Raw genomic sequence first — 6000 nt, 5'->3', positions numbered from 1 at the left:
AAATGAATTTTTTTGCTAATGGATTATCACAGTTGTTATTTCATACAACATTGTACAGCTTTTCTGTTTTGCATTAAAAGCCGTAGCAATGTACAAAAGCAAGTTGTTGTTTCAAAGAAAATACATATTCCTCATTCCGAGAAGAGCAGTTTTATTGGTTTCAATTTGCCAAGATTCAGGTTACCTCCTTCACCCAGAAAGGATTTCAAAAATGCACAAAAAAGTTCATTTTTGAGCTTTTAATGACCTCCAGGTATCTTGTGGTGAATTAAACCCTGAAATATGTTGGTGAAGTGTAATCACTGTGACATGTAGAAACCAGAGATCACAGCAAAGGCAATGAGGTAAATATCCAGTTAACTTGCTCTTTATCGGTATTGGCTGATGGTTAAATGTTGACCAAAGTACTCGGACATTCTGCTCTTCATTGATTTAAGAAGATTTATGGATTTGAATACTATCTGAAAGGGAATATCATATGAAACTATTTCCCTAATAATTAAATGATACAGTGGCTTCTCAATTTCTTCCCACTGACCAAGTACAGTACTGGTCAGCCTTCTTACCACAATTAATTGCAAAATAATTCTGACCTCTGTGTAGATATGTCCTGATTACAGTCAGTTGCTTTTTAAAAATTATTTTATGGGACGTAGACATGCTGGCTGGGCCAGCTTTGATTGCCCATCCTTCTGCTGCATTGACAAGTTTGACACTGGAAAAGCGCAGCATGTCAGGTAACATCTGAGAAGCAGCAGAGTCGATGTTTTGGGCATTAGGGCTTCATCAAAAATGTGGAGGGGGAAGGGGGCTGAGAGATAAATAGGAGGGTTGGAGTGGTGCTGGAGAAAAGATAGCTGGGAAGGCGCTAGATGGATGCAGGTGGGGGATAATTGTGATATGTTGGTGGGGTGGGTGGAGCAGATAAGCGGGAAGAAAGATGGACAGGTAGGACGGATCAAGAGGGCAGTGCCGAGTTGGAGGGTTGGATCTGGGATGAGGTGGTGGGGTGTGGGGGAACTGTTTGTCCATCCTTGCTTCAGTTACCAATTGATAATAAGCTCTGCTCAGAACCTGAGGCTGTCCTTTGGCTGTAGACTTTGAGTATAACTAAAGTCCAACGTTTCTAAAGTGCTTAGAAGTGCTGTGCTGAAATTAGATGCATGTTTAGCGAAAGGGACTCAATGTCACTGGGCATACCCGTCAGCGCTGTCCCTCTTCGAATTAAAATAATTGTCCAAACTTCAGTTGAGAGAGTCGATTGCAACATGATGGTTTGCACTTTTTTATTAATGAAATAAATTGATTGGATCTTGTTCTAAAGTTAACTTTGTTGTTGAAATGATAAAAGGATTCAGCGAGTAATGTAACCACAATGTTTCTTCCCACCAGCTAAGTTCTACGCTTGCAAGATGCTGCCCGCGCGGTTTGATTGACAGCACTGACCACCGGCCACGAAAAGAAGCCAATCAGAGTCGGACAGAGCCGGAATAGCCAATCAGTGATGCCCGCTCTGATTGAACCAATCAACAGCGTTTAGCACGGTCCAATCAGCGACGTGCTCGACGGCGGTCGTGACCAATTGGAGCGGCGTTGCGGGCGCGGGAGCCAATCGGCAGCGGTATTGGCGGCCGGGGCGGGCACACGGCGTTGGGGCGCGTGCGCACTGAGGAGGTAACTGACGGACGGGTGGTTGCAGGAGGGCGGCGCCGAGCCGGGGAATGTGCAGCGAGGGAGCGGGCGGGTGGCGCCGCCAACGGCAACAGCAGCAGCAGCTCCAGCTCCAGTTGGGAGCCGGTGACAGCTCAAAGCAGCCCAGTTTCCCGGAGCGGACCCGGGCTGCCGGGGTCGGCTGAGCCGGTGCGTGGAGGCGAGCGAGTGTTTTTGAAGTTGTCCCCGAGGTTGGCGGCTGGATGTCGGTGTCCGGGGCTCACCTGGTGATGGTGTGAAAGGGAGGGCTTCAGCACCTTGTCAGGGAGGGACGCTGTCCAGCCCACTCCCATCGCTCAGGCTCAGACTGACAAACTTCTGCCTTGTTGCAAACAACGGGTGAGTCGAGAGAAGCTGTAACTCCCGCGTGGCTAACCGTCCTGCTCAATTCAAAAAAGCATGTTTCTGTTTATCATACCAGGGAGTTGTCATTTCTCAGTGATGTCCAGCTCTCACTGTGAGGGGAGGGCCAAGGTGGTAAATTGTCCCCTTTTTTAAAAAAAAAGTGTTCGGAATTATAACTGTTTGTTCGGTGCATGGAGTGTCTTGCCCCCCGGCAGGAATAAATTTCCAAATTTAAGTTTGTCTCTGGCAGAGCTGTGAAGGATCTCTCGTTTTGAAGTCGTGGTTTATCTACTACTTTGTTCTGTTTTTTTTTAATATATATATATATTGTGTGTGCAGTTCTTTCTCCATCAGTCGGTGCCTCAGTCGCTAATGGCTTTGCGGTGCCCGAGGGGCTCCTTGCTCAGAATCATTTTTTCTCTCTCTCTCTCTCTGCACGGGGCACTGTGCATAAAACAGCGGTAGCTGTTGACAAGTTTCCCCCATGCAGTCTGATCATTTTCTCGGCTCAGCCTTCAAGCCAGAATACCTCGATTCGCAGTCAGGTGAATGCACTTTCTGGAAGGTAACACTGTCCAACTGCATATGCTCGTGTAAATGTTGACAAGTTTCGGTGCAACGTATTTGAGTTAGACACGTTGGCAGTTTGCATACCCTGAATTGTAATGTGCTGACAGTTTTGATTTTCGTTTTGCTTCTGGGACAGGAGTTTTCCATACCTTCTCCCGGATGAAAGGTGTCGATGTGCGCACTGCTTCAGGAGGCTGAAATGCTTGTTAAAGGCTGAAAAGATAGCAGTAACGAATTGATTTTATTAGGAGTTGTGCAACTTCCAGTAGAAATACAAGTTTGGTTGTGCTCAGTACGATTGTTTGCAACAACCTATTTTAGCTTTTATGCCATGTCGGCGCAACATCGAGTGCCGAAGGGCTTGTACTGCGTTATAATGTTCTATTAGTATGAACTTTTTTGAAATTGGATCACTTAGGGTTGGCGTGTTTTTTCTTTGTGGAGAGAGTGAGGGCTGGAGATCAGAGTTGAGTGTGGCGCTGAAACAGCACAACAGCTCAGGCAGCATCTGAGGAGCAGGAGAATCGACGTTTCGGGCAAGTCATTGCTGTGGTATTTCAGCACCACTCTCTCGACATGTGCTTTTTTTTGCATAAGTTCCTGATGCAATATATCACAAACCTGACCTCTCTTACACTGGTCACTTTTTAAACATTTTTTTAAAATAGAGGATTGGCTTTTGAGTTGAAAATTTGATCATTTGCCAGATATGAGCATTTTATTGAAGTTATTCTGGGCCAGTAACATAGAAAATAATGATTGCAGCATCACTACTAGAAAAAATGTTAGTAAAGTGTGAAGCTTTGTGCAGTGCTGTCTTTGAAAGTACTGGATTAGCCATGTCAAGTTGGCTAATTTTCCCCTGTGCAACTCGTACATACACTTGAAAATTGTACATGTAGCACAGAGTGTGATCATTTGTGTGTTCATCATTGCCTCTCATGTGGCAAGTGCTAGTGTCACTTCGGCAGGTTGGTCTTGGGTGGATAAAAACATTAAGGTAGGATACAGTGGTGATGTGCATATTTGTATTGGAACTGTGCTAGTTTTCACGCAATATCTGCAGAATAGTTATAGATAAAATATTAGTCTCTATGGGTTTAGCCATAGAGAAATTTCTGATCTTAGTCTGGGGAAGAGAGAAGTACTTTTAAAAATACAAATTAATTTCACCCCCAGTCTTCACTCTAGTTAAAATAAATCTCTTTTCTGCAGTCAATTAGATTGACCTGCATGATGCTATTCAAGATTTTTTTTAGTAGTTGTGTTGAATTATAATCCAGGTGTGTCCAAATTTTATTTATTTGAAAGTTATTATTGAATGAAGTGTAAGATGTAAACTTGATGGAGCATCTTTTAAAATCTCTTCACAATGTAACATAAGGTCATGCTCTACTGGGTTTAAAGCAAAATTAAGCTTGTCAAGATGTATAAAACACTTAGAAAACAAGAATGCAAGTCATTGATTTGAAAAAGATATATTTGCTTCATGACAAACATCATTGTTTTTATGCAATACTTTGATTATATCAAACATTTGTCAAAACAGATGTTTTTATTCAACTTTGTTTTATTCCCTTTCTTTGAAATGTATATCTCTGGTGTGTTCAAAACGTTTCTTATCTCTAAAGTATTTTGTGTCTGTTAAAATTAAAAATGGTTTGTAGTTATTTGTTTGAATTGTTTTAAGTTATTACAGATAATGTTTAGTCATTGAACCTAGAATAAAGTAAACTATTATTGTTATTAAATATAAGATATTTGGTTTGCTTTTATTTACTTTCAAAATCTTGTTGCAAACAACGTCAGTGATGTTTTGGAAGTCTGTTGGCATTGTTCTGACATCCTTGTATTTCCAGTACCTATATTTACTTAATCTAATGATGTGATGTTGAGATTTATTGCTAATTCATAGTTGCCCAACTGAGTGCATTACTTGGGGCATTTCAGAAGACATGTAAGAGTCATGTACACCATAGTGAGTCTACAGTTGCATGCAGCCCAGACCAGTTAGGAATGGCAGATTTTTTTTCCTGGTGGACATTTGTGAACCACATGAAATTTCAAGACAATCTGGTAGTTTTATGAATGCCATAACAAAATCTTTCTTCTTATATCTGATTTTATTTAATTAACTGAATTTGAATTCTCGAACTGACTTGTGGGCTTTGAACTGACATCTCTGAATTATTTGTCGAGGCTCCGGAATGCAGTTAATGTTGTTATAATTTGGTGGCCTTGATTAAAGCAAATATTTGTCCTTTTGCATGTAATGAGTAAGAACCCTGTTTTCTTTCGTTAAGGGGGAGAAAATGGAATAATTGAATATCATCTCTCCAAAAATCCAGCTGTAATCCCACAAACCCAGTATAATGAATTTACACTGGCCTTTTAAGTTGACCTAACTGTTTCAAAATTCCAATTATAAATATAAAACTGGCACATCTGACTCTCCCTATAGGTTAAAGTTAACGGAAATAGAAGAATTACGCAGTCATCCAGATCGATCTGATCCAGTAATAAATGTTGCATATCTTCTCGTGTACTGAGGCATTTTCTATGAAATAGACAACATCTCATTCTTCTTGATATTATCTTTTTGCACCTGGTTTTATTCCAAATCAGCAGCCAATTTATTTAAAATGTCAAACAACTGCAACAAAATAGACAAAATCCCATCCAATTTTCATTGTGAAATCCCGCCAATTTTTTTTAGATGTTTTGTATATTAATTGTACAATTGGTACAGGTACATCAGCATATTGGTTTGATCACTGAACTGCTAATTATATACTCGAATGATTACTGTATAACCTGCTTCATTCCTGTTCTATGATGCACTGGAATTTTTCAGTCTATAGTAGCTATTTACTGCAGTTCAGTTCATTGCTCTGTGATAACTGTTGATCAGATTGTCAAGATCGCAGATTTTAAGGTGGCAATGACGACAGAACTTTGCTTTGATCATCGCTACGCCACTGAAACGGCAGCAACTTCGGCAGTCTAGTCTACATGTCCGGAATTATGCAAAAATCGAGAAGCTTGCTGTTAGGTTATTCCAGAGGATGTGTCGTTGAGAGAACTTTCTCCCATCCTCATTCCATCTTCCTTCCACAGTACAAAAAGAAAATGCAATCAGTGAATTCTTGAACTTGTGCACGTATTCCAGAATAATATCTATCAAATAGAAGCTGTGCTACTGTACTGAAAGGAAAAGACAGTCTGAGAACGAAGCATGAATATGGAGAGACATCAATTTAGATTTCCATTTGTTTTTTTTTCTTTTAAGTATGCTTTTAAAGCAATGAGTACTTAATTATGAATGCCACAAAGAATGAAAATTCCTTTTCTTTGGTCTCGTAAATGTTTCCCCTC

At 40.7% G+C, this 6000-nt stretch overlaps 1 protein-coding gene across 1 annotated transcript in view; it reads left to right on the top strand.

Moving 5' to 3' along the window:
- The first annotated feature begins 1750 nt into the window (after positions 1–1750).
- Positions 1751–6000, top strand: part of stxbp6 (syntaxin binding protein 6 (amisyn)) — a 299405-nt gene continuing 295155 nt past the window's right edge. The window contains exon 1 of the mRNA XM_043698033.2: positions 1751–2049. The gene's annotated coding sequence lies outside the window, so the exon portion shown is untranslated. The remainder of the gene's footprint in view (positions 2050–6000) is intronic.

Source organism: Chiloscyllium plagiosum, unplaced genomic scaffold, assembly GCF_037043375.1.
Source record: "Chiloscyllium plagiosum isolate Xiang-an unplaced genomic scaffold, Cpla_swu_hap1 HiC_scaffold_8, whole genome shotgun sequence".
In the NCBI taxonomy this organism is placed as follows: domain Eukaryota; kingdom Metazoa; phylum Chordata; class Chondrichthyes; order Orectolobiformes; family Hemiscylliidae; genus Chiloscyllium; species Chiloscyllium plagiosum.
Note: the sequence above shows the minus strand (reverse complement) of the source record. Positions and strands in the feature narration are given on the sequence as shown.